Raw genomic sequence first — 25,770 nt, forward strand, 5'->3', positions numbered from 1 at the left:
GGACCCGAGCAGCAGTGGGAGAGCGCAGCGTCCCCTCCTCCGCCCGCGACATATCCATATTCCTGCATCCTTTACAGCGTCCACAAGGGCAGACGCCGGCTGTGGGATGGAATGGGTTAGCTCTGCTTTTTTGATGGTAACTGTGAACTAATGAATCTTTTAGATTTTTGCTGCTTCTTGCTGTTACCTTTGGATTATCCGGGATGCATTTTTTTGAGAATAGGGTCTGATTGTAACACATTCCAATGTCTTTTTAAATATTATTTATTATTATTATTATTTATTATTATAGCGCCATTTATTCCATGGCGCTTTCCAAGTGAGAGAGGGTATATGTACAACAATCATTAACAGTAAAATAGATAGGAACTGTCCCCATTGATTGTGGAAGGTTGTAATCACCCTTAGGCTGTGTGCACACGTTGCGTCTTTTACCGCGGAAACGCTGCGTTTAGAACCGCAGCGTTTCAGTGGCAAATTGCATGCGTTCAGCTTTCCCAGCAAAGTGTATGAGAAAGCCGAAAAATCAGTGCACACCTGCGTTTCTAAACGTAGCGTTTTGGATGCCAAAAATCGGTGCGGAAAGAAAAGCAGCATGTCACTTCTTTTGTGCGGTGTGGCTGCGTTCTCTCCCCCATTGAATCAATGATGTGGGTCAGAACGCAGCTACACCGCAGTTCGCTGCTTTTTTGTTGCGGTCCGCGGGCTTTGTCGGCACGCCAGAACGCAGGCATTTACCTGGAAGTGAGGTCAAGAGGTTTCCTGTTGACCTCACTTCCTGGCAAAGTTCAGGAAAGCCCCCGGTGTCGCCAAAGTGCCCGCCCCGACCCCCGACCCCCCTCCCGAAAATCCAACATGGCCGCGCGCACAGTAGCGCACCGGCCGCCGTGCTCCTATGATTTCTGTTGCATGTGCAATAACACATGCGACAGAAAAATGCCCCCAGGCCCTGCCCGGTCACCCCCTATTCTCCCCCGGTATTCCCCATTACCTGTCCGGTCGCAGCGCTGATCCCCCGCGGCCCCTCCTCCTTCACAGCAGACGCCGGTCAGTGCGGTCACATGAGCAGAGCAGCTGACAGCCAGCACGGTGTTCAGAGAGCTGCGCTGGCTGCTCGGCACTCTGCAGCTGTGACCCGGGGAGAATGGGTGCAGATTCTTTGCACCCACTCTCCTCAAATGGAGGGTCTGCCCTCCTAGAAAATGGGGGATACGTTCCCTGAGCGTGCCCCCATATTCTAGAAGGTCCAGAGGCGATGTGGGACGTCCATATGGATTTCTGCTGACCCATTTTTTTCAAATTTTTTGATTAAATTGGAGAACAAGGGAATGATTTAGGGAGTGTTTTTTCTAATAAAACATTTTTTGTCATTTTTTTTGCTTTTGTTTACTGTCAATTAGTGATGTCGGGTATCTGATAGACGCCGTGACATCACTAATTGCTGGGCTTGATGCCAGGTGACATTACACATCTGGTATCAACCCCATTTATTACCCTGTTTGCCAACGCACCAGGGCGCGGGATGAGTTGGGGCGAAGCGCCAGGATTGGCGCATCTAATGGATGCGCCACTTCTGGGGCGGCTGCGGCCTGCTATTTTTAGGCTGGGAAGAGTCCAATAACCATGGCTCTTCCCACCCTGAGAATACCAGACCCCAGCTGTCAGCTTCACCTTGGCTGGTGATCTAATTTGGGGGGACCCCACGTTATTTTTTTTTTAACTCTTTATTTATAAATAAAAAAAAAAGCCTGGGGAGCCCTCCAAATTGATCACCAGCCAAGATGAAGCTGCCAGCTGTGGTTTGCAGGCTACAGCTGTCTGCTTTACCCTGACTGGCTATCAAAAATAGGGGGGACCCACGCCATTTTTTTCATTGTTTGTTTTTTTGTTTTTTTTTTTTGGATAAATACTAAGCTAGGCATCCTTTAGTGTCACATGAAAGGTACTAAAATTGCCAGTTTAGAATATGCAGACGGGGGTGGGACGTTATATATATTTGACATCCCTTCATCCATTGACACATTTTAGGCTGTGTGCCCACAATCAGGGTTTGCAGCGTTATGGGCGCTGAGTGTTTTCCCTGCGTCCATAACGCTGCGTTGTGCAGTAGAAGCACAGTGGAAGGATTTTTGGAGATCCCATGCCCACTCTGCTTCTTTTCTCCGCAGCATAAACTGACCGGTAGCGTGGCTTCCCGAGCCTCAGCATGTCAGTTTATGCTGCGGAGACGAGAGTGTTCTCTGCAGGTAGCATAGAGCTCCACAGCAGCCTGAACCCAAATCGTGGGCATGGGCAGCTGCAGGAAGGCTGACACTGTGTACTAGACGTCGTGTTGCTGGATCATGGCCACATAGCCTTAGGCCCCTTTCACGCGTCAGTGATTCTGGTACGTTTGTTCTTTTTTTTAAACGTACCAGGATCACTGACATACGCAGACCCATTATAATGAATGGGTCTGCTCACACATCAGTGATTTTTCACTGCACGTGTCTCCGTGCGGTGTACCCGCGTGTGCGTGATTGCTGCACGGAGACATGTCCATTTTTTTTCTGGCATCACTGATGTTCCACGGACCACGCAGTGGTGTGATCCGTGAAACACGTGCCAGAAAAAAACGTGCTTTTAAAATAAAAATCATTTTAACTCACCCGGCATCCAGCGATGTCCTCTGCAGCCTGTGCAGCTTGCTGCTTCTGAGCCGGCTCATTATTGTCGCGCATATTCATGATGTGCGACACAGCCGACCCGGAAGCAGCTGCTGCAGGGGTCAGCGCCGGCCGGATGCTGCGTCGCGGGAGCGATCAGCACCATGGAGAGAGGGAGCGGGCGCAGGTGAGTTGATTACTGAGTGCAATCACGGGCCACGGAGAACGGAGCCCGGATTGCACTTAGACAACCCACGTGTGCCGTGATTCACGGCACACGGAGGGACATGTGCGTGTTTTTCACTGACGTGTGAAACGGGCCTAAAAGTGAGAATATTGTTGCTACAGCAACATTTTGGGTGAAGTAGCTGTGGATTCAAAATGCTTAATATACTCCTGAATAAAATCCTTGATGGGTGCAGATTCCAAAATGGGGTCACTTGTGGGGGTTTTCTGACGTATAGGTACCCAAGGGGCTCGGTGCGCGAAGTTTATTTCAACTTTTCCAAAATTCAAATGGTGCTCCTTCCATTCCAAGCCCTCCCATTTATCCAAACAGAATGTGGAGAAGGAAATGACATCACAGGGATTTTTTTCCAAAGGTCTGTGTTCAACCAACTTTATTAACACTGACAAGTCTTAAAAAACGCACCAAAAAAAAACGCATGAAAAACGCATGAAAAACGCATGAAAAACGCATGCGTTTTCGATGCGTTTTTCTCAAAAAGCATTGTTTACAATTCTCCCCTCTGCCAGAGGGTGCGTTTTTTTTCCGCGCTGGAAAAAAAGCAACGTGTGCACATAGCCTTACTGGTTGTTCTTGCGCCTCTTTTGGGTTAGGATACAAGAGGGCATCTCTTGTTGTTTCATTAGCCCTTCTGTAGCCCTTCTTTATCCATCTCCTGCTGTATCCTCTATGTAGAAAGCGATTTGTTTAAGTCATTAGCCTGTTTGTTACAATCTTCCTGTGTCGTGCAAATACGTTTTGTTCTCAAAAACTGTGAAGCAGGAATCCCTTTTAAGGTGGACTGTGGATGACAGGACTAGACATAGACTTATCCAGATTTCCATTTTTATGCTAACTCCATAATACATGTATATCTAACAGAGGGAGGAGTAATTACACATTTATAATATGCAAAAAGATTTTTATTGGTGCAAAATAAACTCAAAAATACAATACAATTGTATAAAAACACATTAAGAACTTGAAGTATTACAGTGTATGATACACAATGAAGGAGATTTGGAACACTATGCAGGTTATAATAACTGTGGCTTAAAGCTGAGTGGAGGATACCGGGCACCGCTGATCCCTGTAAGGCTACTTTCACACTTGCGTTGAACGGTATCCGTTGCATTGCGTTGTGTAACGGATGCAACGGATGTGTTGCATATAGTGACACAACGGATGCTGCAAAACAACGCAATTCGTTTTGATTTTTTTTTTTTTTTTTTCCCGGTTTTACCAGCGGCAGACTATAGTGAACGATCAGCTGATCGTTCCCTGCAGCCGGCCGCTGGGTGATCAGCTGATTGCTCCCAGTAGCCGGCCGCCGGGTGATCAGCTGATCGCTCCCGCCCGCCGGGTGATCAGCTGATCGCTCCCTGCAGCCGGCCGCCGGGTGATCAGCTGATCGCTGTCACTTGCCGGCGCCCGGGCATGCCGGCGGGCGGGCGCTCAGCTGAGCGCTGTGACTTGCCGGCGGCCGGGCATGCTGGTGGCCGGTCATTCAGCTGAGCGCTGTCGCTTGCCGACGGCCGGGCGCTCAGCTGAACGTTCGGCCACCGCGAGCCAAAATAAAGTTTGATTTAAAAAAAAAAAAAAAAAAAAAAAAAAGAGCATGCGCAGTGAAATCCAGAGGATTCCGCTGCTCAAAATAACGTTACATGCTGCGTTCCTCCCGCTGGGCGGAAGCAACGGAGCGTCGCCCAGCGGAAGCAACGCAGCTCCTTTTGGTACAATCCGTCAACCATACAAGTCTATGGGAAACAGCGGAATCCGTTAACGGATTCCGCTGTTTCCCAAAAGGGCGGATTGTAACGGAAGGAAAATAACGCAAGTGTGAAAGTACCCTAAGGCTGACAAAGCTGTGCTTTCAGGCAGGTGGAGACCTGGGTGCGTGTCCCAAAGCAAAGGCGATACAAGATCCACAATGAAGAGATGAAAGGTCGCACTCCAAAGGTCGAATAAAATATTTTTCTTTTTATTCCACGATCACATCAGGGGTACAGGTAGTGAGGGAGGATGAGGGGGTGCCACGTCGGACGACGGCAGCCGTTTCGCAAGTAACCTTGCTTCTACGGGTCCAGTGCATGCAAAGGTGCTGCATCCACCCTTAAATAACAGGTGAATTGGGTGCAGCGTCCTTGCGTGAATGAAGTGCAAATTAAAAACATACCAGCTGCACATATATCAAATTCACATAGAAACTTATTACATATCAATTCCAAAATGGATTATAAATAATCGTAACATACATGGGTATAGTTAGAGTAAAAAATTAAATATAGTGTTCATTATAGTTTAACCAAAGACATCTCAAAAAACACTATAAAAAACAGGCTTATAGAAGAAGACCAGCATTATAGGAACACTGACAAATCATTCTTGTCGTTCAGGCCAAGAGGACCGAGAGCATTTAAGTCTATAATCAATCTCGATTCCTTTCTAAGTAAAGAACGGTGCATATCACCTCCAGTGGGACAGGGATTAATTTTTATTACGCCTGCAAATTTTAAGAGGCGTGGATTACCACTATGATGTTCCTGCATATGGGCAATTAAACGTGGAGAACCTATCCCGGAGGTTATAGACTTAAAATGCTCCCTAAATCGAACATATAAAGGCCGAATTGTTTTACCTATATAATATTTTTGACAGGGGCAAAAAATAACATATACCAGATAATTGGACTTACATGTGATAAGATCTTTTATTTTGAATAGCTCAGTACCAATTTTTAAAGTGTCTCCTGTACAGTGATATTCACAAAAGGGGCAGCCGCCGCACCTATGGTTTCCTTTGATTTTATTTCGGTCTAGCCACGTACCTAGTTTGGGTGTAGTAATACGATTATTTATCAGAACATCTCCTATGTTTTTGCATCGCCTATATGAAATCAAAGGACCCTCGTTTGTCATTTCACAGAGATCCTTGTCTTTATTAATTAAATGCCAGTGTTTTTTGATGCTTGATTTTATTGCATCATACATGGAATTAAATTTAAAATTAAAAACGCATCTATTTGAACTTTCGATTTTTTTTTTTTTCGAAATGGCATTTACATTTTTATTCTTATTTCCACTTTTATTTTTGTATTCTTTATTCTTATTTTTATCATTTGGATCATAATTTAAGGATTTTTCGAAGGCAGAATTGATAACTGATATGGGATATCCTCGTTCTAATAGACGTTTTTTCAAGTCTGATGCTTGATGCAGAAAGGTCTCAGAATTATTGTGTACTCTTTTTAGCCGCAGAAATTGTCCATATGGAAGGGCTCTCTTTGTATGGGAGGGGTGCGCACTATTAAAATGAAGCAGAGTGTTCACTGCAGTTGGTTTTCTATATACTTGTCTGTCAATAATACCATCCGATATACTGAGTGTGACATCTAAAAAATCCAATTTTTGGTCCCCAAAAACATGTGTAAAGTACATGTTGTAGGAATTATCATTATTTAGATATGACACAAAATTTTCAAAATCCTGCGCAGAACCGTCCCATACAAAGAAGCCATCATCCATGTATCTGGCATATTTTTTTATATGTTTCAGATATGGATTTTTAGGACTGTAGATAAAGTCTTCCTCAAATGCTGCCAAAAAGAGATTTGCAAAAGTACATGCAGCGGGGGTACCCATCGCGGTACCCCCGCATTGCAAGTACCACTGATCATCAAATTTAAATGCATTATGATGCAAAATAAAGCTTAAGGCTTCTGTGATGAAGTCTACTAAGATTGGATTCTGGTCAAAATTCAGCAAGACTCTCTTAATGGTCTGCACACCCTGATCCTGCGGGATACGGGTGTACAGACTCTCAATATCCAAAGCGGCAAGAGAGAAACCTTTCTGCCATTGAAAATTATCAAGCATTTTAATTAGATCTCCCGTATCTTTTAAGAACGAGGGGATGCGGGTCAGTAGTGGTTTAAGTAGCCATTCTAGGTAGTGAGATAAGGGCTCTGTCACTGAACCTATTCCTGCCACAATAGGGCGGCCAGGGGGGGAGACACTGTTCTTGTGAATCTTTGGCAGATAATACCAATGAGGTTTTTTCGGAAAAAGAGGGAGTAATTTTTCAGCAGTTTTTTTAGAAATAGTACCTAAACTGACATATTTATGTAAAAGGCTTCTAAGTTTTTTAACAAAAGACCCAGTGGGATCATTAGATAATTTCTGATATACTCTTATATCCTGAAGTTGCCTATTGGCTTCTTGCAAATAGGCTTCTTTTGTTAATAGAACAGTGGCGCCCCCCTTGTCCGCTCTGCGGATAATAATATCTTTTTGTGACTGCAGGATTTTTAGTGCCGCGGTTTCCCCCCGAGTGAGGTTCTGAGGAGGAGAGGGGTATTTTAGAGCTTGTATATCTTTTATTACCAGCTCCTGAAATAAGTCTATGCTGTTCCCAGGCGTTAGTGGGGGGCAAAAGGTAGATTTTATCCCTTTATTAAAAAATGAAGAACTAGATGTAGGATTTATTTGGGTACTTACAATACCTGAAGAACCGGGTTCAATGTGACTGGGGTCCGCTATACTTAAAAGAACAGACGCATCTTTTTCAATAGCAGTATATTCATTATTTGTACCAAAAAAGCCAAGTGGACCTATTTCACATTGTAAATCGGTTACTTCAGAAGTGGGCAAGCTTTTCTTTTGACTATAAAAATTTTTTAAATGCAGTTTTCTACAGCCCTTAAATAAATCAATATGAAAATCAGTCAAGTCAAATGATTCTGGTATACAATAGTTTAAGCCCTTTTCCAACACAGATAGCATATCAGGTGTTAAAACCAACGAAGTAAGATTATATACTTTACGCAAACAACTGTGGCTTTATAATATTACCGCTTATTACAACAGCAGTGTGCCGTTACTTTGTGTCTGTGCAACTGTTAACAATAGTGGATGTCCACCCTTGCTGTGAACTCAGAGCAGTGCTGGTGCTAAGGCTTGTAAAATTCTATCGATATAGACACATAGTGTGAGCCCGCATATAGTGCATACCTCTGTTTGAACACAACGTGTGCAGCAGTCACATATAACAAAGTTATCATTTAAATGAAGCCAAATAGTTTAGGATCATACCCATATTAGTAACTTCCACGTGTTGTCTCCTGTGCCCCGATGCGCATTTCACATCGTGCTTCCTCAGGGGGCTGCTAGATAATCGGCACCCCACATCTTATAAAGACGAACATTCACATGAGCCAGCTGGCAGTCATTAGCGGCGCACGCATGCCACCGTCCGATCACCCCTCCAGGCCCGCCGCTCGTCAGCGGCGAGGACGTGCGCGCACCGACTCCAAAAGTCAGCGCACACGCGTCAACCCCATAGCCAGCGGCGCGATCCGGGGCCAGGGACCGGAGTGCGGCAGGCGCGCGCACAGAACCGTAAGTAACGCTACATATCAATGCGTGCGCCGCTAATGACTGCCAGCTGGCTTATGTGAATGTTCGTCTTTATAAGATGTGGGGTGCCGATTATCTAGCAGCCCCCTGAGGAAGCACGATGTGAAATGCGCATCGGGGCACAGGAGACAACACGTGGAAGTTACTAATATGGGTATGATCCTAAACTATTTGGCTTCATTTAAATGATAACTTTGTTATATGTGACTGCTGCACACGCACTATATGCGGGCTCACACTATGTGTCTATAGTGATAGAATTTTACAAGCCTTAGCACCAGCACTGCTCTGAGTTCACAGCAAGGGTGGACATCCACTATTGTTAACAGTCGCACAGACACAAAGTAACGGCACACTGCTGTTGTAATAAACGATAATATTATAAAGCCACAGTTATTATAACCTGCATAGTGTTCCAAATCTCCTTCATTGTGTATCATACACTGTAATACTTCAAGTTTTTAATGTGTTTTATACAATTGTATTGTATTTTTGAGTTTATTTTGTACCAATAAAAATCTTTTTGCATATTATAAATGCGTAATTACTCCTCCCTCTGTTAGATATATATGTGGATGACAGGACGTTGCATGTAGCAACGTATTCGTTGCTGTCTCTTTCTGAAATACATCTGTGACCAATTCCCCTTCTATTGTGGCCCTAATTTTTATATCGAGAAATTCCACCTCCCTACCATATTTATATGTGAGTCTTATATTTTTGTTATTATGGTTTAAACCATCCATGAATTTGTGTAGGCCCCTCTCGTCCCCCTCCCAGATGAACCAGATGTCGTCGATGTATCTGATCCAATTCTGGACCAGACACACCGACTCCACCGGATCCACCTGGAAGATGTTTTGTTCCCACAAGCCTAAAAAAAATTTTGCATAAGAGGGGGCACAAGAGGCCCCCATAGCTGTTCCTTGTATCTGGACATAGGTTTCCTCTTGAAACAAAAAACAGTTATGTGTCAAGATAAAATTTAATAGGTCCAAAATTAGCTGTATCAGTTCCGGATCTAAATTACTGGTGTGTAAAGAGAAGGAGCTGGCCTCTAATCCGTCCTGATGTTTGATGTACGAATATAGAGCCTCCACATCAGCTGTGACCATGAGGGATGTTCTTCCTATGTTCCGGTTATCTAGGCTCTGTAGGGCTGTGGTGGTGTCCTTGATGTGTGACGGGAGGGCCTCTACCAATTTTTTTAGGTAGAACTCAATAAAATCACATATTGGTTCATTCAAACCACCATTTCCCGATACTATGGGTCTCCCGGGGGGGGGGTCTTTTGGATTTTTATGTAGTTTGGGCACTAGATAGAAAGTTGGCATTCTGGGGTTAGGTCTCAAAATTCCCTCTTTTAGTTTTTTGGTGCTAGTCCCCTGTTCTACCGCTTTATCTAGAATATTAGTTAACTCTTTAAGGAAGTAATTTAATGGATTATATCTTAATTTTCTGTAGCAAATATTATTGTACAAGATTTTATGTACTTGTGCCTCGTATCGTGGTTCCTACGCAATTTAGGCGTAGATATAAGGACAAATGATGCAATTAATTCCCTAATACCTAGTAGTTTAATGTTCCAGTCCTTGGTGTCCACTGATGTAAAGTTTAAGTCCTTAGTGTCCACTTACTGGTGTAATGCTCCAGTCCCTGGTGTCCACTGGTGTAATGCTCAAGTACTTGGTGTCCACAGGTGTAACGTTCCAGTCCTTGGTGTCAACTAGTGTAATGTTCCAGTCCTTGGTGTCCACTAGTGTAATGCTCCATTATCTGCTATCCATTGGTTTAATGCTCCAGTCCCTGCTGTCCACTGTTTAATGCTCCAGTGCTTGGTGTCCACTTGTGAACTGTTCCAATACCTGGTATCCACTGGTGTAATGCTCCAGTCCCTGGTGTCCACTGGTGTAATGCTCCAGTCCCTGGGGTCCACTGGTGTAATGCTCCAGTCCTTGGTGTCCACTGGTGTAATGCTCTAGTACTTTGTGTCCACTGGTGTAATGCTCTAGTACTTTGTGTCCACTGGTGCAATGCTCCTTTCCTTGGTGTCCACTGGTGTAATGCTCCTTTCCTTGGTGTCCACTGGTGTAATGCTCCTTTCCTTGGTGTCCACTGGTGTAATGCTCCTTTCCTTGGTGTCCACTGGTGTAATGCTCCTTTCCTTGGTGTCCACTGGTGTAATGCTCCAGTTCTTGGTGTCCATTGGTGTAATGCTCCAGTCCTTGGTGTCTACTGGTGTAATGCTCTAGTACTTTGTTCCCACTGGTGTAATGCTCCTTTCCTTGGTGTCCCCTGGTGTAATGCTCCTTTCCTTGGTGTCCCCTGGTGTACTGCTCCTGTTTTTGGTGTCCTGCTCCTGTTTTTGGTGTCCACTGGTGTACTGCTCCTGTTTTTGGTGTCCACTGGTGTACTGCTCCTGTTTTTGGTGTCCACTGGTGAACTGCTCCTGTTTTTGGTTTCCACTGGTGTAATGATCCAGTCCATGGTGTCCACTGGTGTACTGCTCCTGTTTTTGGTGTCCACTGGTGTACCGCTCCTGCTTTTTGTGTCCACTGGTGTAATGCTCCAGTCCTTGGTGTCCACTGGTGTAAAGCTCCTGTTTTTGGTGTCCACTGGTGTAATGCTCCAGTCCTTGATGTCCACTGGTGTACTGCTCCTGTTCTTGGTGTCCACTGGTGTAATGCTCCAGTCCCTGTTGGTGTACTCTTGCGTTCTTGGACTGTTGTTATGTGGCCTGATGGCCTGTGGTTGAGACTTTCAGTTTAATGTCATATTGCCTGGTATCTTGTAATTATGTGGATTTATTCTGACAGTCTAGTCTTATATCCCTGGTGTCCGGTGCTTTTGCGGTTTAGTTCTGCAGTGTAGTGGTATATTCATTTTTTGTCCTGTGGTTTGGCAGTTTAGTCCTGGAGTCTAGTGTTATATTCCCTGGTGTTCTGTGCTTTGGTGGTTTAGTCCCATAGCTCCCCCGATCCTGTAAAAAAAGGCTTCCTTCAAAACTCCGTGAAAAGAGAACACAAAATAATAGTAAAGTATGCAGCGCGTTTCTGACCACTCAGGATCATTTCTCATGGCCGATGAAGAAGGAGCATAAGTGATCCGAACCGCGCGGCATATTATACTCGTGGTGTTTTCTCTAAAGCCTTTCTTACTGGATCACGGACGCTGGATTCCCTCTGCTCTGTCCGAGGGTTTGTTGGTTTTTCCTGCAGTCTAGTGTTATATCCTCTGGGGTCCTGCAGTCTAGTGTTATATCCTCTGGGGTCCCGCAGTCTAGTGTTATATCCTCTGGGGTCCTGCAGTCTAGTGTTATATCCTCTGGGGTCCCGCAGTCTAGTGTTATATCCTCTGGGGTCCCGCAGTCTAGTGTTATATCCTCTGGGGTCCTGCAGTCTAGTGTTATATCCTCTGGGGTCCTGCAGTCTAGTGTTATATCCTCTGGGGTCCCGCAGTCTAGTGTTATATCCTCTGGGGTCCCGCAGTCTAGTGTTATATCCTCTGGGGTCCCGCAGTCTAGTGTTATATCCTGTGGGGTCCTGCAGTCTAGTGTTATATCCTCTGGGGTCCTGCAGTCTAGTGTTATATCCTCTGGGGTCCCGCAGTCTAGTGTTATATCCTCTGGGGTCCTGCAGTCTAGTGTTATATCCTCTGGGGTCCTGCAGTCTAGTGTTATATCCTCTGGGGTCCCGCAGTCTAGTGTTATATCCTCTGGGGTCCTGCAGTCTAGTGTTATATCCTCTGGAGTCCCGCAGTCTAGTGTTATATCCTCTGGGGTCCCGCAGTCTAGTGTTATATCCTCTGGGGTCCCGCAGTCTAGTGTTATATCCTCTGGGGTCCCGCAGTCTAGTGTTATATCCTCTGGGGTCCCGCAGTCTAGTGTTATATCCTCTGGGGTCCTGCAGTCTAGTGCTATATCCTCTGGGGTCCCGCAGTATAGTGTTATATCCTCTGGGGTCCTGCAGTCTAGTGCTATATCCTCTGGGGTCCTGCAGTCTAGTGCTATATCCTCTGGGGTCCCGCAGTCTAGTGCTATATCCTCTGGGGTCCCGCAGTCTAGTGCTATATCCTCTGGGGTCCTGCAGTCTAGTGTTATATCCTCTGGGGTCCTGCAGTCTAGTGTTATATCCTCTGGGGTCCTGCAGTCTAGTGCTATATCCTCTGGGGTCCCGCAGTCTAGTGTTATATCCTCTGGGGTCCCGCAGTCTAGTGTTATATCCTCTGGGGTCCTGCAGTCTAGTGTTATATCCTCTGGGGTCCTGCAGTCTAGTGTTATATCCTCTGGGGTCCCGCAGTCTAGTGTTATATCCTCTGGGGTCCTGCAGTCTAGTGTTATATCCTCTGGGGTCCTGCAGTCTAGTGTTATATCCTCTGGGGTCCCGCAGTCTAGTGTTATATCCTCTGGGGTCCCGCAGTCTAGTGTTATATCCTCTGGGGTCCCGCAGTCTAGTGTTATATCCTCTGGGGTCCTGCAGTCTAGTGTTATATCCTCTGGGGTCCTGCAGTCTAGTGTTATATCCTCTGGGGTCCCGCAGTCTAGTGTTATATCCTCTGGGGTCCCGCAGTCTAGTGTTATATCCTCTGGGGTCCCGCAGTCTAGTGTTATATCCTCTGGGGTCCTGCAGTCTAGTGCTATATCCTCTGGGGTCCCGCAGTCTAGTGTTATATCCTCTGGGGTCCCGCAGTCTAGTGTTATATCCTCTGGGGTCCCGCAGTCTAGTGTTATATCCTCTGGGGTCCTGCAGTCTAGTGTTGTATCCTCTGGGGTCCTGCAGTCTAGTGTTATATCCTCTGGGGTCCTGCAGTCTAGTGTTATATCCTCTGGGGTCCCGCAGTCTAGTGCTATATCCTCTGGGGTCCCGCAGTCTAGTGCTATATCCTCTGGGGTCCCGCAGTCTAGTGTTATATCCTCTGGGGTCCCGCAGTCTAGTGCTATATCCTCTGGGGTCCCGCAGTCTAGTGCTATATCCTCTGGGGTCCTGCAGTCTAGTGTTATATCCTCTGGGGTCCTGCAGTCTAGTGCTATATCCTCTGGGGTCCCGCAGTCTAGTGCTATATCCTCTGGGGTCCCGCAGTCTAGTGCTATATCCTCTGGGGTCCCGCAGTCTAGTGTTATATCCTCTGGGGTCCCGCAGTCTAGTGCTATATCCTCTGGGGTCCTGCAGTCTAGTGTTATATCCTCTGGGGTCCCGCAGTCTAGTGCTATATCCTCTGGGGTCCCGCAGTCTAGTGCTATATCCTCTGGGGTCCTGCAGTCTAGTGTTATATCCTCTGGGGTCCCGCAGTCTAGTGCTATATCCTCTGGGGTCCCGCAGTCTAGTGCTATATCCTCTGGGGTCCCGCAGTCTAGTGTTATATCCTCTGGGGTCCTGCAGTCTAGTGCTATATCCTCTGGGGTCCCGCAGTCTAGTGCTATATCCTCTGGGGTCCCGCAGTCTAGTGTTATATCCTCTGGGGTTCTGCAGTCTAGTGTTATATCCTCTGGGGTCCCGCAGTCTAGTGTTATATCCTCTGGGGTTCTGCAGTCTAGTGCTATATCCTCTGGGGTCCCGCAGTCTAGTGCTATATCCTCTGGGGTCCCGCAGTCTAGTGTTATATCCTCTGGGGTCCCGCAGTCTAGTGTTATATCCTCTGGGGTCCCGCAGTCTAGTGTTATATCCTCTGGGGTCCCGCAGTCTAGTGTTATATCCTCTGGGGTCCCGCAGTCTAGTGTTATATCCTCTGGGGTCCCGCAGTCTAGTGTTATATCCTCTGGGGTCCCGCAGTCTAGTGTTATATCCTCTGGGGTCCCGCAGTCTAGTGTTATATCCTCTGGGGTTCTGCAGTCTAGTGTTATATCCTCTGGGGTTCTGCAGTCTAGTGTTATATCCTCTGGGGTTCTGCAGTCTAGTGCTATATCCTCTGGGGTCCCGCAGTCTAGTGTTATATCCTCTGGGGTCCCGCAGTCTAGTGCTATATCCTCTGGGGTTCTGCAGTCTAGTGTTATATCCTCTGGGGTTCTGCAGTCTAGTGCTATATCCTCTGGGGTCCCGCAGTCTAGTGCTATATCCTCTGGGGTCCCGCAGTCTAGTGTTATATCCTCTGGGGTCCCGCAGTCTAGTGTTATATCCTCTGGGGTCCCGCAGTCTAGTGTTATATCCTCTGGGGTCCCGCAGTCTAGTGTTATATCCTCTGGGGTTCTGCAGTCTAGTGTTATATCCTCTGGGGTTCTGCAGTCTAGTGTTATATCCTCTGGGGTCCCGCAGTCTAGTGCTATATCCTCTGGGGTTCTGCAGTCTAGTGTTATATCCTCTGGGGTTCTGCAGTCTAGTGCTATATCCTCTGGGGTCCCGCAGTCTAGTGCTATATCCTCTGGGGTTCTGCAGTCTAGTGTTATATCCTCTGGGGTTCTGCAGTCTAGTGTTATATCCTCTGGGGTCCTGCAGTCTAGTGTTATATCCTCTGGGGTCCCGCAGTCTAGTGTTATATCCTCTGGGGTTCTGCAGTCTAGTGTTATATCCTCTGGGGTCCCGCAGTCTAGTGTTATATCCTCTGGGGTCCCGCAGTCTAGTGTTATATCCTCTGGGGTTCTGCAGTCTAGTGCTATATCCTCTGGGGTCCTGCAGTCTAGTGTTATATCCTCTGGGGTTCTGCAGTCTAGTGCTATATCCTCTGGGGTCCCGCAGTCTAGTGTTATATCCACTAAGGTTCTGCAGTCTAGTGTTATATCCTCTGGGGTCCTGCAGTCTAGTGCTATATCCTCTGGGGTTCTGCAGTCTAGTGCTATATCCTCTGGGGTTCTGCAGTCTAGTGCTATATCCTCTGGGGTCCCGCAGTCTAGTGCTATATCCTCTGGGGTTCTGCAGTCTAGTGTTATATCCTCTGGGGTCCCGCAGGCTAGTGTTATATCCACTAAGGTTCTGCAGTCTAGTGTTATATCCTCTGGGGTCCCGCAGTCTAGTGCTATATCCTCTGGGGTTCTGCAGTCTAGTGCTATATCCTCTGGGGTTCTGCAGTCTAGTGTTATATCCTCTGGGGTTCTGCAGTCTAGTGCTATATCCTCTGGGGTCCCGCAGTCTAGTGTTATATCCTCTGGGGTTCTGCAGTCTAGTGTTATATCCTCTGGGGTCCCGCAGTCTAGTGCTATATCCTCTGGGGTCCTGCAGTCTAGTGCTATATCCTCTGGGGTTCTGCAGTCTAGTGTTATATCCTCTGGGGTCCCGCAGTCTAGTGCTATATCCTCTGGGGTTCTGCAGTCTAGTGCTATATCCTCTGGGGTCCCGCAGTCTAGTGTTATATCCTCTGGGGTCCCGCAGTCTAGTGTTATATCCTCTGGGGTCCTGCAGTCTAGTGTTATATCCTCTGGGGTCCCGCAGTCTAGTGTTATATCCTCTGGGGTCCTGCAGTCTAGTGTTATATCCTCTGGGGTCCCGCAGGCTAGTGTTATATCCTCTGGGGTCCCGCAGTCTAGTGTTATATCCTCTGGGGTCCCGCAGTCTAGTGCTATATCCTCTGGGGTTCTGCAGTCTAGTGCTATATCCTCTGGGGTCCCGCAGTCTAGTGTTATATCCTCTGGGGTCCTGCAGTCTAGTGTTATATCCTCTGGGGTCCCGCAGGCTAGTGTTATATCCTCTGGGGTCCCGCAGTCTAGTGTTATATCCTCTGGGGTCCCGCAGTCTAGTGGGTTCGTGCCGGGTTTCTATCTCATTCATGGTTTCCATTCTTCTGTTAGTGGTTGATGTTTTGCTTCCAGGCTGGTGGCTCCACACACCCTGCTATTACCTGGAGATAGGACCTTGCATGGTGTGTTGTCTTCTCGAGTTTGGCCTCATTTTTGTCTTCTACATCGGGGCTGTCCATGACTATGGTCCTATCTGTCTGATGTGACAGTCCTCTGGGTTCTGGTACTGATCTATTCTTGTGCCTCTTCCCACCAGATACGGTGTCGCAGGGTCTGAGCTGCAGCTTTGATATATTGAACCATGTTGGTCAGCGACTGTTCCAGGCGTTTCAGCATATTGCGGTCTGCGCACCTCTGTACGACGTGAAGATCATGGACAACAGCGGAAATGAGGTTCTGCAGCTGCTGGAGAGCTGCGGCTGCACCTGTACCCGGGAGGTGAGTGTGGAGACACGGGGGTCAGTGGGTGCTCTCCTGTGGAGACACGGGGGTCAGTGGGTGCTCTCCTGTAGAGACACGGGGGTCAGTGGGTGCTCTCCTGTGGAGACACGGGGGTCAGTGGGTGCTCTCCTGTGGAGACACGGGGGTCAGTGGGTGCTCTCCTGTGGAGACACGGGGGTCAGTGGGTGCTCTCCTGTGGAGACACGGGGGTCAGTGGGTGCTCTCCTGTGGAGACACGGGGGTCAGTGGGTGCTCTCCTGTGGAGACACGGGGGTCAGTGGGTGCTCTCCTGTGGAGACACGGGGGTCAGTGGGTGCTCTCCTGTGGAGACACGGGGGTCAGTGGGTGCTCTCCTGTGGAGACACGGGGGTCAGTGGGTGCTCTCCTGTGGAGACACGGGGGTCAGTGGGTGCTCTCCTGTAGAGACACGGGGGTCAGTGGGTGCTCTCCTGTGGAGACACGGGGATCAGTGGGTGCTCTTCTGTGGAGACACGGGGGTCAGTGGGTGCTCTCCTGTAGAGACACGGGGGTCAGTGGGTGCTCTTCTGTGGAGACACGGGGGTCAGTGGGTGCTCTCCTGTGGAGACACGGGGGTCAGTGGGTGCTCTCCTGTGGAGACACGGGGGTCAGTGGGTGCTCTCCTGTGGAGACACGGGGGTCAGTGGGTGCTCTCCTGTGGAGACACGGGGGTCAGTGGGTGCTCTCCTGTGGAGACACGGGGGTCAGTGGGTGCTCTCCTGTGGAGATACGGGGGTCAGTGGGTGCTCTCCTGTGGAGACACGGGGGTCAGTGGGTGCACTCCTGTGGAGACACGGGGGTCAGTGGGTGCTCTCCTGTGGAGACACGGGGGTCAGTGGGTGCTCTCCTGTGGAGACACGGGGGTCAGTGGGTGCTCTCCTGTGGAGACACGGGGGTCAGTGGGTGCTCTCCTGTGGAGATACGGGGGTCAGTGGGTGCTCTCCTGTGGAGACACGGGGGTCAGTGGGTGCACTCCTGTGGAGACACGGGGGTCAGTGGGTGCTCTCCTGTGGAGACACGGGGGTCAGTGGGTGCACTCCTGTGGAGACACGGGGGTCAGTGGGTGCTCTCATTAGCTGGCCCGGCCGCCTTTAGAAAGACAGCGTGGCCCAGTGCTCATCCCAACTGACCGCACTACCTCCTTAACCGTGGGTGGAACACTACTCAGACAACACAGGGTGAGGGAATCACAATAATAAGACTTTATTGGATCCCCAAAATATTAACGGCACATAACCCATAACCAGCAAAACACACAAATGTAACAGGCAACATTTTCTCACCCTTCCGCTGCTCACCAGGGATTAGAATGTCCGTGCCTCAGAGGTTCCAGGGCTACTTACTCCAATCCAGCAGCACCCCGCTTTCGACAGGCACCCACAGAGAATGGAATAACGCCAGATTTAGGAAGCTGGCTGAGGACCGCAAAGTCTGTAGCCAGGTGACCAAATTGTCCCAACCTGGGTTTCCTCCTTAAGTAGTCTCTGGTATGATGATGTGATATAATCCTGGCAGCCGGAATCGAAATCCCTAGACTGTGGTACGGTCTCCAATCGGAATCGGAGTCCCTAGATTGAAGCCTTGTAGCCAAGTGATCCTCTAGTCGGAGCCAAAGTCCCTAGACCGAGTCCAAAAGGCATCCTGGTTCTGATCCCCTAGTCAGCTCCTAAGAGCTTAGACTGGATCATGCAACATCTATCAACCACTGGTGACTTAAAGAAGTCCCCTTTTATAGCCATAGCCTTCCCTTCGGATATACTGTGCCCTTATTGGATTGCATGTACAAGATTGCTTCTTTTATTGGATGAATTTCAAGCTATATTCAAGTATCCAGAGACAAGGGTGAGACAGGTAAGTTACATCACATCTAGCAATTCACTTAGTAATACAATGGGAAGTTCACATAATTGAGTTATCTGGGTGTCTGGCCTTCAGTGGCCAAAACAATTACATGAGTCAACAAAAACTTCAATACTAAACTCCCAAGAGTCTTGTAGAACAATGAGGGATCATCCCCCATCTGTAAACAAACTGTCTTCATGTCTGGCGGAATGTTAAGAAACTTTAACCCATGCTAGGCATTCAGAGTCCATGTCATCACAGTGATACGGGACTGTGACCTGGACCCGGGAGGTGAGGCGGGACTGTGACCTGGACCCGGGAGGTGAGGCGGGACTGTGACCCGGGAGGTGAGGTGACCTGTACCCGGGAGGTGAGGCGGGACTGTGACCCGTACTCGGGAGGTGAGGCGGGACTGTGACCTGTACCCGGGAGGTGAGGCGAGACTGTCCCCTGTACCCGGGAGGTGAGGCGGGACTGTGACCTGTACCCGGGAGGTGAGGCGAGACTGTGACCTGTACTCGGGAGGTGAGGCGGGACTGTGACCTGTACCCGGGAGGTGAGGCGGGATTGTGACCTGTACCCGGGAGGTGAGGCGAGACTGTGACCTGTACCCGGGAGGTGAGGCGAGACTGTGACCTGTACCCGGGAGGTGAGGCGAGACTGTGACCTGTACCCGGGAGGTGAGGCGGGACTGTGACCTGTACCCGGGAGGTGAGGCGGGACTGTGACCTGTGACCCGGGAGGTGAGGCGAGACAGTGAACTGTACCCGGGAGGTGAGGCGAGACTGTGACCTGTACCCGGGAGGTGAGGCGGGACTGTGAACTGTACCCGGGAGGTGAGGCGGGACTGTGACCTGTACCCGGGAGGTGAGGCGGGACTGTGACCTGTGACCCGGGAGGTGAGGCGAGACAGTGAACTGTACCCGGGAGGTGAGGCGAGACAGTGACCTGTACCCGGGAGGTGAGGCGGGACTGTGATCTGTACCCGGGAGGTGAGGCGAGACTGTGACCTGTACCCGGGAGGTGAGGCGAGACAGTGAACTGTACCCGGGAGGTGAGGCGAGACAGTGAACTGTACCCGGGAGGTGAGGCGAGGCAGTGAACTGTACCCGGGAGGTGAGGCGAGACAGTGACCTGTACCCGGGAGGTGAGGCGAGACTGTGACCTGTGACCCGGGAGGTGAGGCGAGACACTGAACTGTACCCGGGAGGTGAGGCGAGACTGTGACCTGTACCCGGGAGGTGAGGCGAGACAGTGAACTGTACCCGGGAGGTGAGGCGAGACAGTGACCTGTACCCGGGAGGTGAGGCGAGACTGTGAACTGTGACCCGGGAGGTGAGGCGGGACTGTGACCTGTACCCGGGAGGTGAGGCGAGACTGTGACCTGTACTCGGGAGGTGAGGCGGGACTGTGACCTGTACCCGGGAGGTGAGGCGGGACTGTGATCTGTACCCGGGAGGTGAGGCGAGACTGTGACCTGTACCCGGGAGGTGAGGCGAGACAGTGAACTGTACCCGGGAGGTGAGGCGAGACAGTGAACTGTACCCGGGAGGTGAGGCGAGACAGTGACCTGTACCCGGGAGGTGAGGCGAGGCAGTGAACTGTACCCGGGAGGTGAGGCGAGACAGTGACCTGTACCCGGGAGGTGAGGCGAGACTGTGACCTGTGACCCGGGAGGTGAGGCGAGACAGTGAACTGTACCCGGGAGGTGAGGCGAGACTGTGACCTGTACCCGGGAGGTGAGGCGAGACAGTGAACTGTACCCGGGAGGTGAGGCGAGACAGTGACCTGTACCCGGGAGGTGAGGCGAGACTGTGAACTGTGACCCGGGAGGTGAGGCGAGACAGTGAACTGTACCCGGGAGGTGAGGCGAGACTGTGACCTGTACCCGGGAGGTGAGGCGAGACAGTGAACTGTACCCGGGAGGTGAGGCGAGACTGTGACCTGTACCCGGGAGGTGAGGCGAGACAGTGAACTGTACCCGGGAGGTGAGGCGGGACTGTGACCTGTGACCCGGGAGGTGAGGCGAGGCAGTGAACTGTACCCGGGAGGTGAGGCGAGACAGTGACCTGTACCCGGGAGGTGAGGCGGGACTGTGACCTGTGACCCGGGAGGTGAGGCGAGACAGTGAACTGTACCCGGGAGGTGAGGCGAGACAGTGACCTGTACCCGGGAGGTGAGGCGGGACTGTGATCTGTACCCGGGAGGTGAGGCGAGACTGTGACCTGTACCCGGGAGGTGAGGCGAGACAGTGAACTGTACCCGGGAGGTGAGGCGAGACAGTGAACTGTACCCGGGAGGTGAGGCGAGGCAGTGAACTGTACCCGGGAGGTGAGGCGAGACAGTGACCTGTACCCGGGAGGTGAGGCGAGACTGTGACCTGTACCCGGGAGGTGAGGCGAGACTGTGACCTGTACCCCGGAGGTGAGGCGAGACAGTGAACTGTACCCGGGAGGTGAGGCGGGACTGTGACCTGTACCCGGGAGGTGAGGCGGGACTGTGACCTGTACCCGGGAGGTGAGGCGGGACTGTGACCTGTACCCGGGAGGTGAGGCGGGACTGTGACCTGTACCCGGGAGGTGAGGCGGGACTGTGACCTGTACCCGGGAGGTGAGGCGGGACTGTGACCTGTACCCGGGAGGTGAGGCGGGACTGTGACCTGTACTCGGGAGGTGAGGCAGTTCTACCCTATTCCCCTAGCAGGAATTTTCAGCCTTTTCGAAGTAAGAATTAAATATAAGCCCTACCCCGAAAATAAGCCCTAGTTGCAGATCAATAATGAAGTGTCCATGTAGCTAAAAAAATTTAAGAATACTGCAGGACACTTCATTAAAGAACACAGACACCCCCCAAAAGAAAGAAGAAAGACCCCGCAGTCGTACAAACCAGCGAAACGCTGTGGAACGTGAGGACCTGCGGTGGAACGCATTAAGGACATGTGGTGAAACTCATGGATGCACTCCACCGCAGGTCCTCGTCGCACTCCACCGCAGGTCCTCGATGCACTCCACCGCAGGTCCTCGATGCACTCCACCGCAGGTCCTCGACGCACTCCACCGCAGGTCCTCGACGCACTCCACCGCAGGTCCTCGACGCACTCCACCGCAGGTCCTCGACGCACTCCACCGCAGGTCCTCGACGCACTCCACCGCAGGTCCTCGACGCACTCCACCGCAGGTCCTCGACGCACTCCACCGCAGGTCCTCGACGCACTCCACCGCAGGTCCTCGACGCACTCCACCGCAGGTCCTCGACGCACTCCACCGCAGGTCCTCGACACACTCCACCGCAGGTCCTCGACGCACTCCACCGCAGGTCCTCGACGCACTCCACCGCAGGTCCTCGACGCACTCCACCGCAGGTCCTCGACGTACTCCACCGCAGGTCCTCGATGCACTCCACCGCAGATCCTCATGTTCCATAGCGTCACAGGCTCCCTTGTTTGCCGGCTGCAGTGCGGTATCACCGGATGTGTGTGATGAGTAAGTGCCGGCCGGCTGGAAGCAGGGGAGGACTTCTGTGGAGAAGACAACGACCTGTCTAGCTCAATTTTATGGGCGGAAAATAATATGACAGTGTCTTATTTTCGGGGAAACATGGCATGACCTGTGCCGGAGAGGTCACCGCACTGAGCTCCAGACATCCACAGTCATAGAGCGGAGATACACCGCTAACATTCCTGTCATTACATGGGAGGGCCGGACATTTATTATCCCCTGAGGAGCCGCCCTATGGGGCGACACGAGCTCTGACCCTGTGTGTGGCGCCTCTGATGGTCACTCCTGACACCATGTTCTTCCTCCTGTAGATGGAGGTGCACTGTCCTCCGGGGCGTACAGCTGGATTTCTCAAATGCATAATAATTTGATGGTCACCCACCTGTCCATCATGAACTCCTCCAAGCAGGTGGCTCTGCTCATCCTGGGACCAAGATTCCAAGACAGTATCTTTGGCAACGTAACCTATGAGGTAAATCACAAATTATGGGATGTGTGCCCCGCCCTCTGCAGGGTGATACAGCCAGAAGCGAGATATGACCCCTCCCTGCAGGGTATAGAGACAGAAGCGAGATATGACCCCTCCCTGCAGGGTATAGAGACAGAAGCGAGATATGACCCCTCCCTGCAGGGTATAGAGACAGAAGCGAGATATGACCCCTCCCTGCAGGGTATAGAGACAGAAGCGAGATATGACCCCTCCCTGCAGGGTATAGAGACAGAAGCAAGATATGACCCCTCCCTGCAGGGTATAGAGACAGAAGCGAGATATGACCCCTCCCTGCAGGGTATAGAGACAGAAGCGAGATATGACCCCTCCCTGCAGGGTATAGAGACAGAAGCGAGATATGACCCCTCCCTGCAGGGTATAGAGACAGAAGCGAGATATGACCCCTCCCTGCAGGGTATAGAGACAGAAGCGAGATATGACCCCTCCCTGCAGACTAATAAAGATAGTAGAGAGAGATGACCCCACCCCTGCAGGGTATAGAGACAGAAGCGAGATATGACCCCTCCCTGCAGGGTATAGAGACAGAAGCGAGATATGACCCCTCCCTGCAGGGTATAGAGACAGAAGCGAGATATGACCCCTCCCTGCAGGGTATAGAGACAGAAGCGAGATATGACCCCTCCCTGCAGGGTATAGAGACAGAAGCGAGATATGACCCCTCCCTGCAGGGTATAGAGACAGAAGCGAGATATGACCCCTCCCTGCCGGGTATAGAGACAGAAGCGAGATATGACCTCTCCCTGCAGGGTATAGAGACAGAAGCGAGATATGATCCCTCCCTGCAGGGTACAGAGACAGAAGCGAGATATGACCCCTCCCTGCAGGGTATAGACAGAAGCGAGATATGACCTCTCCCTGCAGGGTATAGAGACAGAAGCGAGATATGACCCCTCCCTGCAGGGTATAGACAGAAGCGAGATATGACCCCTCCCTGCAGGGTATAGAGACAGAAGCGAGATATGACCCCGCCCTGCAGGGTATAGAGACAGAAGCGAAATATGATCCCTCCCTGCAGGGTATAGACAGAAGCGAGATATGACCCCTCCCTGCAGGGTATAGAGACAGAAGCGAGATATGACCCCTCCCTGCAGGGTATAGAGACAGAAGCAAGATATGACCCCTCCCTGCAGGGTATAGAGACAGAAGCGAGATATGACCCCTCCCTGCAGGGTATAGAGACAGAAGCGAGATATGATCCCTCCCTGCAGGGTATAGAGACAGAAGCGAGATATGACCCCTCCCTGCAGGGTATAGAGACAGAAGCGAGATATGACCCTTCCCTGCAGGGTATAGAGACAGAAGCGAGATATGACCCCTCCCTGCAGGGTATAGAGACAGAAGCGAGATATGACCCCTCCCTGCAGGGTATAGAGACAGAAGCGAGATATGACCATGCCCCTGTAGGGTATAGAGACAGAAGCGAGATATGACCCCTCCCTGCAGGGTATAGAGACAGAAGCGAAATATGATCACTCCCTGCAGGGTATAGAGACAGAAGCGAGATATGACCCCTCCCTGCAGGGTATAGAGACAGAAGCGAGATATGACCCCTCCCTGCAGGGTATAGAGACAGAAGCGAGATATGACCATGCCCCTGTAGGGTATAGAGACAGAAGCGAGATATGACCCCTCCCTGCAGGGTATAGAGACAGAAGCGAAATATGATCACTCCCTGCAGGGTATAGAGACAGAAGCGAGATATGACCCCTCCCTGCAGGGTATAGAGACAGAAGCGAGATATGACCTCTCCCTGCAGGGTATAGAGACAGAAGCGAGATATGATCCCTCCCTGCAGGGTATAGAGACAGAAGCGAGATATGATCCCTCCCTGTAGGGTATAGAGACAGAAGCGAGATATGACCCCACCCTGCAGGGTATAGAGACAGAAGCGAAATATGACCCCTCCCTGCAGGGTATAGAGACAGAAGCGAGATATGATCCCTCCCTGCAGGGTATAGAGACAGAAGCGAGATATGACCCCTCCCTGCAGGGTATAGAGACAGAAGCGAGATATGATCCCTCCCTGCAGGGTATAGAGACAGAAGCGAGATATGACCCCGCCCTGCAGGGTATAGACACAGAAGCGAGATATGACCCCTCCCTGCATGGTATAGAGACAGAAGCGAGATATGACCCCTCCCTGCAGGGTATAGAGACAGAAGCGAGATATGACCTCTCCCTGCAGGGTATAGAGACAGAAGCGAGATATGACCCCTCCCTGCAGGGTATAGAGACAGAAGCGAGATATGACCCCTCCCTGCAGGGTATAGAGACAGAAGCGAGATGTGACCCCTCCCTGCAGGGTATAGAGACAGAAGCGAGATATGACCTCTCCCTGCAGGGTATAGAGACAGAAGCGAGATATTACCCCTCCCTGCAGGGTATAGAGACAGAAGCGAGATATGACCCCTCCCTGCAGGGTATAGAGACAGAAGCGAGATATGACCCCTCCCTGCAGGGTGATACAGATAGTAGAGAGATATGACCCCTCCCTGCAGGGTGATACAGATAGTAGAGAGATATGACCCCTCCCTGCAGGGTGATACAGATAATAGAGAGATATGACCATGCCCCTGCAGGGTGATACAGATAATAGAGAGATATGACCCCTCCCCTGCAGGGTATAGAGACAGAAGCGAGATATGATCCCTCCCTGCAGGGTATAGAGACAGAAGCGAGATATGACCCCTCCCTGCAGGGTATAGAGACAGAAGCGAGATATGACCCCTCCCTGCAGGGTATAGAGACAGAAGCGAGATATGATCCCTCCCTGCAGGGTATAGAGACAGAAGCGAGATATGACCCCGCCCTGCAGGGTATAGACACAGAAGCGAGATATGACCCCTCCCTGCATGGTATAGAGACAGAAGCGAGATATGACCCCTCCCTGCAGGGTATAGAGACAGAAGCGAGATATGACCTCTCCCTGCAGGGTATAGAGACAGAAGCGAGATATGACCCCTCCCTGCAGGGTATAGAGACAGAAGCGAGATATGACCCCTCCCTGCAGGGTATAGAGACAGAAGCGAGATGTGACCCCTCCCTGCAGGGTATAGAGACAGAAGCGAGATATGACCTCTCCCTGCAGGGTATAGAGACAGAAGCGAGATATTACCCCTCCCTGCAGGGTATAGAGACAGAAGCGAGATATGACCCCTCCCTGCAGGGTATAGAGACAGAAGCGAGATATGACCCCTCCCTGCAGGGTGATACAGATAGTAGAGAGATATGACCCCTCCCTGCAGGGTGATACAGATAGTAGAGAGATATGACCCCTCCCTGCAGGGTGATACAGATAATAGAGAGATATGACCATGCCCCTGCAGGGTGATACAGATAATAGAGAGATATGACCCCTCCCCTGCAGGGTATAGAGACAGAAGCGAGATATGATCCCTCCCTGCAGGGTATAGAGACAGAAGCGAGATATGACCCCTCCCTGTAGGGTATAGAGACAGAAGCGAGATATGACCCCGCCCCTGCAGGGTATAGAGACAGAAGCGAGATATGACC

At 50.5% G+C, this 25,770-nt stretch overlaps 1 pseudogene; it reads left to right on the plus strand.

Annotated features, from left to right (window-relative positions):
• LOC142302201 (phospholipid scramblase 3-like) overlaps window positions 1-25,770 on the plus strand; it is a 122,827-nt pseudogene that overhangs the window by 65,943 nt on the left and 31,114 nt on the right.

This window comes from Anomaloglossus baeobatrachus, chromosome 4, assembly GCF_048569485.1.
Source record: "Anomaloglossus baeobatrachus isolate aAnoBae1 chromosome 4, aAnoBae1.hap1, whole genome shotgun sequence".
Classification (NCBI taxonomy): Eukaryota; Metazoa; Chordata; class Amphibia; order Anura; family Aromobatidae; genus Anomaloglossus; species Anomaloglossus baeobatrachus.